Source organism: Alligator mississippiensis, chromosome 13 (assembly GCF_030867095.1).
Source record: "Alligator mississippiensis isolate rAllMis1 chromosome 13, rAllMis1, whole genome shotgun sequence".
NCBI classification, from domain to species: Eukaryota; Metazoa; Chordata; order Crocodylia; family Alligatoridae; genus Alligator; species Alligator mississippiensis.
The window spans coordinates 1,595,972-1,605,898 of NC_081836.1; the positions used below are offsets into that span (position 1 = coordinate 1,595,972).

General features: G+C 58.4%; 1 long non-coding RNA gene across 1 annotated transcript; it reads left to right on the forward strand.

Annotated features, from left to right (window-relative positions):
- The first annotated feature begins 765 nt into the window (after window positions 1-765).
- Window positions 766-6,616, forward strand: LOC109285052 (uncharacterized). Its single transcript, XR_002092719.2, has 2 exons — window positions 766-1,300; window positions 5,006-6,616. It is a non-coding gene; the product is annotated as an uncharacterized LOC109285052 (long non-coding RNA).
- Window positions 6,617-9,927: the final 3,311 nt, after the last annotated feature.

Below are 9,927 nucleotides of genomic sequence, written 5' to 3' on the forward strand. Positions count from 1 at the left end.
CCAGTTAGTCTCTAAGGTGCCACCCTGCCTTCTGCCTGACTTCAGACTCGTGTGGCTAGCCACCTCTTGTTTCTTTAAAGAGAAACATGTCAGGCTCTAGCTCGTGTTAGGGAAACCTGCACATTGTGCCTGGAGTGAAGATAGTGCAAAAACGCCTGCAGAAAAACCTCTCTCTGTCCTTCTCCCGCAGCGTGACCTGTACTGGGTAAGGAGGTTGCAAAGCTTTCCCTAGCGCCGAGCCCTGGGATTGCACGGGCGGCAGCATCCGAGTGGATCAGCAGCTTCATGCTCCAGAGTGGGACACATCTGTGACGGGGCAGGGCGCTCCAGCCATGCCAGAAGTGGTGGGAAGCTGCAGCATTATAGCACAGCTTGGGAGGAAACCACGGACAGGACAGCACATGCTTTGCAGTCAGGGAGCATGCCGAGATCGTCTTTTAATAAGGATAGCATTGACAGTCCCAGGTCTTTGAAGCCCAGGAGTCAGGCCCGACACCATTGTGAGATTTGCATAAAAATCAGGAGATTTTGAAGAAATAATGCATCTCATGCTCTTCTGAGCTTAGGGCAGAGTCATGTCACATTCTCAGACTTTTCCACGGAGATTCGTTGCTATTCACAGGACTCCAGCAGCTGAGGCCTTAAGACAAAGCCCTTGAAAGCATCCCAAGCACCGGCCATTGTGCGGCGACGCCACAAAACCAGACTGCTGGCTCTTGGCGCAGCGCGGTGCGTGACCCGCAACGCGCTGGTCTTTTGGACCCACCCCGTGCAGAAGCGGCCGCACGTGTTGAACGTCTTGGCGGGTCGGGAAAAGACGGGGAGCTCGCGTCTGCGCAGGGCTGGCCAGGAGCTGTATTCGAAAAGGCCACCAAGGGGTATTTTGGGGACACGGTGCAGCCGGGCTCGGTTCAGCCCGTGGAGAGTCTGCTCCGCTGAACGCTTGCGTAACCAAGCGACCTTTGGCCAAAAGCGCGAAGGAGCCAGCTCGTTCCTCCCTGCTTCCCTTCCCCGGCTCCCTGGCGTTCTCAGCGTGCGTGGCGCAGCGGGGACGAGCGGTTTATAGCAGCATTTTGTTTATGGACAAGGTAAACAGTAGATCTGGTGGAGGTATTTGCGAGCAAGGCGCTGGCTTCATCATCCAGCGGGAAGAGCCAGTGAAAAGCAAGTTGGGCTTCGGCCACTTGGATCGGACGGTCCAGCTGGCAAGTGGTGCGAGCTTGTCTCTTCCAGGGGTTGCAGATGTGTGCTGGACACTGTGGGAATGCGATTTTACAACAGTAATTAGTTTATTCCTGAGGTAAGCAGTATAAATAGGAGAAAAATTTGTTTCCTGTTCCAATGCAAATAACCAAGTGGCAGCCAGTTGGCCATTGGCCATCAAACATCCAAAGGCCAACAGGCGACTGTGTCAGCTTTCTATCCCCTTCTGGCTTGTTCGCATGCCGGTTGGTAGAGGAATGTTTCTCTTCAGGTTACTAAATTTACTAGCTTGCTGGATTTTTTTAGCTCGGTGCTGGCTATATGCATGGCCCCTGGCCAACTGGCTGCCTCCTGTTTGTTCAAATGGCTGGGGTCCAGCACTTTGTCATTGGGCCTGGGAGCATCCAGCCACCACTCCACTCGACTGGCTGATGAGGAAGCAAAGCCCGTCTTCCCAGGCCGAGGGAGCCCATCCCCGCGGCAGAGCCGTGCCGCGTTCCCAAACGGCCCTGTCACCTGCAGTCACGGCCCTCTCCTTGCTCGTGCACGTGGGGAAACCAGCTGCTTTTTTCTTCCTCCACTTTTTATTAGTTTTACGGTGGTACAAGCACACGGAGTTGCTACTCTTCCCCCGTGGCCAAGCCGGCACGCTCTGCCGGGACACGCTTTCCAGTGACAGCAGGACCCCGATGCCTGCACCCATGTCTCCATGTCACCCCCTCCCGCTCCGATGGGCTCTTGCTCCTGGGGGGTCCCCAGCCAGGCAGGACGGGGGGCTGGGGAGCAACAGGCATCGTCCTCAGCGTCGTCCAAGTGCTGTCGAGTAGCACCCTGGCCTGGCTCTGCACGGGGAGCAACTTCTTCCTCGGGTTGTAGTCGACATGAAGATCAGATCTTTGTACCGTCAGCAGCACGTTTTGGATTCGAAGTGCTGCTAGATAGAAAGCTATCTTGTCTTTTTTACTTTATAGAGCCAGCCTCTAGCTAACGGTGTCTAACCTTTCTCATGATGGGACTGAGGTCTTTATAACTTAGCAAATTTAACAGTTCAAGCTGACGTCCTCCCGCCAGGCGTCTGCCTTAGGTAGAGGTGGGGCTTTCTGTGTTTTCTGTTTAATTTTCAGCAAAAACAATTCAGTTCTTTCTCGGCATAAGGTCAGGGGGAAAAATCATTGTCTCGTCCATGTTAAAAATTCCCACAGCTGTTTTGTCGAGCGTTTTGGTGCCTTGAAGCAAGAAGGACTTGCAGCTTGACAGAAAGGTCCCCTCCCAGAACAAGATCTGGCCACGTTACCGTCTGGGTCATTTCCATTTGCACATGCTCAGGGTCTTCTTCGGGTTCAGCCGCTGAAGTCTGGGGGTCTTGCAGCACGAGGCCTGTTTTAGCCCAGGGCTGCGGGGCTAGGAAGGGATCCTGCTTCCCTGCAGCTGCCCCTTGCTGCGGCCCATTTCTCCGGGGCCCTCCGTGCCCTGGCCACAGCCAGCATTCAGCAGCATGATGGGGATGAAGGCGACTGCCTCCCTGAAACGTGGCCACGGAGCGGGTCTGGCGAGGTGGCAGGGCAGAGGGGCTGCGAGAGGGGAGGCCGGAGGCCGAGCTGGTGGAGGGAGCGGGGCCAGCAGAGCAGCAGGGAGGAGCTGGGCCACGGTCCAAGACGGGCAGCAGCAAGGAGGGTGTGGGGATGATGAGCAAGGAGAGGGAGGAAGTACCAGTGCTGGAAGGGGACAGGACACAAAGGTAAGGGCCTGGCCCGTGGATGACCCGTGTGCCTCCACAGGACGCGACTCCACCCTCTTCACTTTACTCCTCAAAAACCTGAAGCCCGCGCCAGTGGAGACCGGCGCTGGAAACATCGGGGACGAAAAACAAGCTCTGAGAAGCAAGGAAATGCCCGATTTCGGACCGGGCAGGCGAGCGGAACGGCGGCATTTCCTAACGCTCGAGCCCCATAATGCTCTTTTGCGGCAGGTTTTTCCGTCACATAAATCAGCAACAAGCACGACTCCGTCGGTGCCTACATGGCAGGCTGGGCAGAAAACCACAAAAGCAAAGAAATTTAACCCTCAGGCCAGAGCGTATACCGCTCCGTCCAGGCACAGGCACGCCCCAGGCCCAGGACGATCGCTCCCGGCGCTGCACGGGGTCAGGGCAGATGCCGGACGCCGGACGTTTCCCTCCACAGCACGGGACGAGAGTCTGGTCCCACAGGGCACGGGGAGCTCGAGGCAGGGCAGCAGCGCCCGCGGGAGCAGAAGCCACGTCCACGCTGCCCTTCCCCACCCCAAAAGGCTGGCATTGCTGCTTCCTTTCCTGTCTGCAGCTGTCGCTGGGGGTGGCCGAGGGCACTGGGAGAAAGCCAGGCGTTGAGGGTTTGCATCTTCGTGCCCCTCTAGAGCAGGTGGCCCTCTCCAGCGGGGCCAAACAGAGCAGGAGAGGGCTGGTCTGGCCCCTGCTGACTCTGCTCCCCCTTCCCTGCCCTGACGGTGTCACTTCCATGCAGCATGGGTCAATGGCAACAGCAGGACCCCGAGAGCCTGACCCTGCCCTCCCAGAGCACGAACTCATCACTCTTGACACCCCACCGAGCATTTCAGCCCAGACAATGGGGCTTTGTTTGGGGAGTGCCCTTTGCACACACCATCCCGCCAGGATTCATGCATCTGATATCATGAGAGGGGGATGCTGAGCTGGGGGGAAGCTTGCCCGGGCAGTCGGGCAGTGCGGGCAATTCCTGTCACCCCCAGCCCTCCCGCAGGCTGGGACGGGATCGTGGGCTGGGAAAATGGTCCTGAGGTCCAGCACAGCCCCGCTCTCCCAAGCACAGCTGGGCGCTGGGGCAGCTGCTATACAACTGTAGAGCACATCTACACGTTCATTAATGCACTTTAGGTCACGTGTATTAAACCTAGTCCTCCATTGTGAGGTGCTGGAAAAAGGTACATTAGCCCATTTTCATGTGCATTAGCTAAAGAGCATAGTTTCTTTGTGATGCTTTAATGAGCATTAAAATAGGCGAGAGTGGGGCTGGAAGGGACCTGCAGAGGTCACATCTCGTGCAACCCCAGCCCTGTCCAAACCATCCGAAACAAATCCACAATCTACCTCTTATTAGGACTGGGTGGCACTGCTGAGGGGTAGGGCTCACCCCAGGAAGTAACACATGTCCAAAGATCTTTGAAGCTGGTTGGTGCCTTACCTCGGCGCCAGTGAATTTGTGCTGCCATCACAGAGGCGACCCACAAAGGAGACGGCGGGGGGAGAGACCCGCGCTAGCTCTGCACTCGCTAGCTTGGCTCCTAGCAGCAGTCCAGCCCCAGAAGCATGGCGCTTGGTGCTGGCTACTTCGCCCTTCGTCTCTCTGACTGTGCTACCCCATGAATCCCTTCCGAGAGGGTGGTGGGCCCTGACTGGTGCCAGTTCCCGTGAAACACATCTTAGAGCTGGGTCGAACTGGAGGGAGAGGCGAGGGATTCCCCATCGGAGGGGCAGGCAGGGGCTGAGGGTGGCCCGGGGCTGGCACAATGAAATGCCGCCTTCTCATGTCCGCACGACGAGGACGCTGCCATCCCCGCTGTGACGCCTTCGGATTAAAAGCGGTCTTTACCAAGCCTGTGGTTTAAGGAGCAGGGATTTCAGATCCGTGCTCTTAATTCCCCCGGCCACGCTGCCAAATCCGAGGCCGCCTCCCTGCCTATGGCTGGCCGTCTCTCTAGTGCATTCACAGCTCCCTTTTCAAAGTCTCATGGGATTGTTTTGAATTTAAAATCCTATTAGTCTTAAATTAATTGCCTTTTCTTGCAGAGCAGCGGGCTGGAACTGGCAGCTAAGGCCTGCAATCATTAACTGGGAAAGCGTTCGCAAGGAGAAAAGCTGCCTCTCACGCTGGGCTTTGCTGCATAGTCCCAGCCCTTCTGTCCTGCTTTCTTCTTTATCTCTGATTAACCAGCTCATCCCCTCTTGCTGATCACCCTTTTATCTGCGAAGGGAGCTTTGAACCTTGGAATTAAATTCCCCCTGGAGCCCCGACGACGGGGCAGGTTTTGGTTCATTTCACTCTCCGGAAAAATGGGAAAGGGCTGATGGGAACTGAAACACCTTCCAAGGGGCGGCCTGGGGTCAACGTGGAGGGAGTGACCTCGACACCCGGGGAAGCGATCCACAAGCTGCCCACTGACGCTGAGGACCGGAGTCACCTCCCTGGCTCCAAGAGCAGCTCTGGATCTGTGCCCAGGTGGCCAGGGAAGGACCATCCCATTGCATCCCAGACAGCGGGGCTGCGGCAGACTCCGGCCGTCCAGCCACTCCTCGCCCGCTGTGCTCCCCGCACCGCACGTGCTGGGGATTTGCTTAGGGGCTAGGGGAACCCCTCCACGTCGGGACCTGGGTGTCCCCACTCTTGGGACGCAGTCAGGAGCACAGGGTGCTCCTTGGAGGAACTGGAAACAGCATGCCCTGTGCCTGGAGGGGACACGTCCTGCCCGGAGCACGGAGCAGCGCCTCTCCTGTTGGACAGTAACAGACTGTTTTGTCCCTTTTCCCTTCGGGGAGGAACTGAAGAACCGCTTTCCAGCAGCTCTGGTTGCATTGCCCAGCTGCTGCCGGGGCACAGGACCAAGGCTGGATGGAGGAGCAGCCGACGCCTGTCCCGGGGCTGCTGCTGCTCTGTGCACGGAGACAGGCGCCACTGGGTCTCTGCAGCCTGCGGTCCAGCGGCTCCAGCTCACCTTTATATCCACAGCCTTTCCCTTTGCTCTCCCGCTCGAGTTGGGCTACAGCAGTTCATACTTTGCTCCCCATCACTCTCCTCCTCCCCCAGGGGGTCACTGATGTCTGAACTCGTAGTGAGGAATCGTGCACGGTCCCATCCGCATGGAGAGCAGGAGCCTGGTGCTGCTCGAGCTGCTCTGAGTCTCACCAAACAGCATCCATGCGGGATGTCCCATCCCATCTGCCTGCACAAACCCTTTCTTGTCCCTCTCCCCTTCACCATGCCCGTGCTGCTCTGGTTTCTGGGGGGCAGCACCCAGGAGAAGGGCACCGGCCTTGACTTTTCCAGGACGCTTGATCCCCACTGCAAATGCCACTTCAAGTCTGTGCATGACTGAAATTCATCCTTCGCTGTGTCAGTGCAGTGACTGCAGCCGGGAGGAAGGGAGGGGACCCCTGGGCAGTGCACACCAGTTCACCCGGCCGGGCAGCTGGATTAGGCAGAAACCTCTCTCATAACCGCGGCCGATGGGCAGGGTGAAACAGGAACTGCGACTTCCCAGACAGGGTTATTTTGGTAGCTGTGTGTAAACCCCCCATTGGAAAATGTGACACGGTTCTTATCCCCTTGTATTTGCTCACAAAACACTAATTAAGGCATGTAATGAAGACAGGAGCATCCATTAATAAAGAATCATTATGGGACTGGATTAGTGAGCTTATCGGAAACAGGTGGAGGCGATCCGCACGTCTGCTCCTGGACGGCATGCATGAGCTAACACTTTCCCACCCGCTCAGGACAACGTGCCAATCCTCAGGGAGACTCCAGCCCAGACTGCCAAATCCCCGTGTCCCGGCTCCTCAGGGCCAGCCAGGAATGGGCACCCCCAGAAAAAGGGCCTCTCCTTTGTCACAAGAGCTGCCACCAGCCGGGTCAGACCCCGGGTTCATCTTGCCCCGTTTCCCGCGTCACACGGCAGAGAGCCGAGGGTGGAAGGAGGAGCGAACAGCTCCTCTCCCGCTTGCACCCTCCAGCATGTCGGGGCCAGGAAGGTCTGATCCAGAGGCCGTGCCCCTGACGCACTGTCCTTGCTGGGCCCTGCTAGCACGGGGCAGCCGCAGTGATGGGCACTGTCCTCGGTAGCACCACGAAGGCCAAGCGGCTGCTGTCACTCTTGCAAACCCTCTCGTCCCTTCCATCCTTTGGGGGTAACATCAGTTTTGTGTTTTGGACCTGAGCGGCCACATCCCAAGACTCAAGACGGGATGGGGGAGAACCCCTTCAAGAGGAGAACAATCAGGCCATCTCGATGGGGGCAGATGCTGGAGGGAAGAGTTTTCCCTGCATGTATTGGAGAACCACATCTAGCTCCATCTCCAGCCTTGTTTCCTCTGTCCATCAGCCCAGCCCCACCCCGCCGACTGCTGGAGCGAGCACAAGGTGACAGCAGACTCCTCGGGGCCCTGCCAAAGCGGCGCGAGCTTCAGACAGAGACACGGGGGATGTACGCGTGTACGGGGAACCGCAGCCCTCCCATGGTGCCAATACGGTCGGGGCATCAGGGCCACGAAGGCTGGTCACGGTCTATGCTGAGGGCAGAGGGGCAGCAAGGAAGGGCCCAGGCAGGGAGTGGGACTCGGCTGGCTTGCAAACGATAGCTGCCGCTTTCCTTCCTACACGCCAGAGACAACAAGGACTCGCCGTGTCTGTTTTATCCCTGCTTAGCCCTTGTCCCTCGCCGGCTTCTGCCCCGCTATAAATACAGAACTGAGTCACAGCCTCCGCAGCCGCCGCGCTGAATATAGCGCGTGGATCTGCAGCGAGGCGGAGGGCCGTGGCCGGGTTATTCCAAGGTGGGTTACTCAAAGTTATTTCTGCAGTTACGCTGGGGCTGATGATCAGGAAGGAAGTGCTGCGGCTGCTGACGGCCATTCAGGACAGCATCGTCCGCCCCGTGTCCATGCCAGGCGGGGGGACCATGCCCACCTTCCCCTCTGCACCTGCCAGCTGTAGTGCTCGGTACTGCAACCCTTCATTGCTTGCAACCCCGCTCACAGGTCAGGATCTACGCCGTATCCCCTCGTCCCGGGGGTGCGGCGCGGTCCTCCATTTGCAGCGCGCTGCCCCACATGCAACACTCCCCGGTACAAAGTGTGTCCCTGTATGCTGCAGGCAGGGATTTCTTAGGGCGAGCAATTTGCTGGGACCGACTGTGTGGCTGGGGTAAAATGAGACAAGCTTTCAAAGGCAAGGCAGTCTTCCGCAGTCACACACACGTCTTGCTGGACCGCGACCTCCCCCTCGGTCAGTACACACGGCCTACGAACAGCCCCGAACACACGGCCCATGCACCGTGTGCATGCGCACACCCGCCCCGCTCAGCCCAGATACCCGCTTCGCAGACATCCTTCCTATACACGATGCTCACGGGCAGGAAGAGGCAGGTGGAGGGCGGGCAGAGCCAGGCACTGAGGCCTACGGCTTGTGTGGTCACTGGATGCAGGTCCCCGGGGCTAAGGGACGGGGGATGAAAGTGGGTCTGAGATGGGTGGGAGAAGGGCTCTCCAGCTTTCCTCCTTCACTTCCTACCTCCTGCTCTACATCTCCCCAACCCTTTCCCTGCCCGGTCCTTGCTTGCTTGATTCTTGCCTCCTCCACACCTGGTCTCTTATTAGAGCCCTCCTGTTGCTCACCGCAGCCCCAGCTCCATCCCTTCGGCCACCCCATCCGGTGTCCTCTCTTCCCCTAGTCTGCAGGCTCTTTCCTGCTGCCCTGGCGCAGTCCTCCCTCCAGCCCGGTTGTTTCCAAAACCACACCTAGCTCGCTCAGGACTCCAGCAGGACCAGCTGTCCCGAGCCCCACCTGCAACCCAGGGCAGACGAAGGCTGGATTTCTGGCCCTGGCTGTGTGTCCAGGGGGCCTGGAGGCAGCAAATGAGTCAGAGCCACAGCAGCAGGCTGCAAGGAGACCCACAGCTGAGCGGTGTCAGCCAGCTGCCGGCTGGGGCGGCCGGGCTGCTTTGCTTGGCTGGGAGATCAAGGACTCGGCAGTGGGAGGAAGACAATAGTCCATTTGGTGGCCAGGGAGGAAGGGTCTTTCTGCAGGGAGGGGTGCGTGGCTCCGTCTAACGGCTGGGAGGAAGAGTCTGTCTGCAGCGGGCGAGATGGGGGCAGGCCTTGCATTGGGGTGGATCTGGGACCTATTTACTCCAAAGCCACCCTGCCTGCAATGCTGCTGGATGCAGCCCCGTGTCCTCCACGATCGGCGCAGACCTCAGCCGTGGCGCGTCGGAGGGAACCGTCACCCTTTCGTGCCGTTCCAGGTCGCTGCATGCAGAGACCCTCGGCGAGCCCAGGCCCAGGCAGGACCGAGGAGCAGAAAATAAATTCGGAAACCAAGGAGGCAGCCAAAGCATGTCACGTAATCGCAGATAAACATATAATCTCCTCAGGTTACATGAGGGGGGAAACCGCAAACCACAAGCAGACAGGAGAGAAGGAGTAAAACAGCGGTCAAAAGGAAGAAGGGAAAATCCACCCGGAGAGACACAAGAAAGTCAGTAAATCAACAGGGCTCTTGCATGTCGGATGACACTCGCATTGTCTCTGCTGCCCGGAAAGTGCAGCCAGGTTCCTCCCGGGACAGTGCTCAGCCCTCTCCCAGTCGCATCCGTGGGCTTTTGGGGTGAATCAAAGCTACACGCGGCCCCGGGCGGAGAACGTCACTGCGAGCACAGGACCCGAACCGAAGTCCTGTGCAACTTTGGGAACCAGGGGCAGAGACCCCGGAGACCCGGCTGGGGCAGACACCCATCTGCCCAAAGACCTGGAGCAGACTCACTCGCCTGGCCTCACTCCTCCAGAATCGGAGGGGGTCTGTGTTCGGCCAGGCCCTGGCAACTGCGTCCGATAATCACTTTCCTGCTCCAAGAAACCAGCTTTGCTCTCTGCACTTGCACATTTTGGAAATCTACACAATAGCAAAGAGCCTCGAGGTCTTTCCTGAGCTCCGGGAC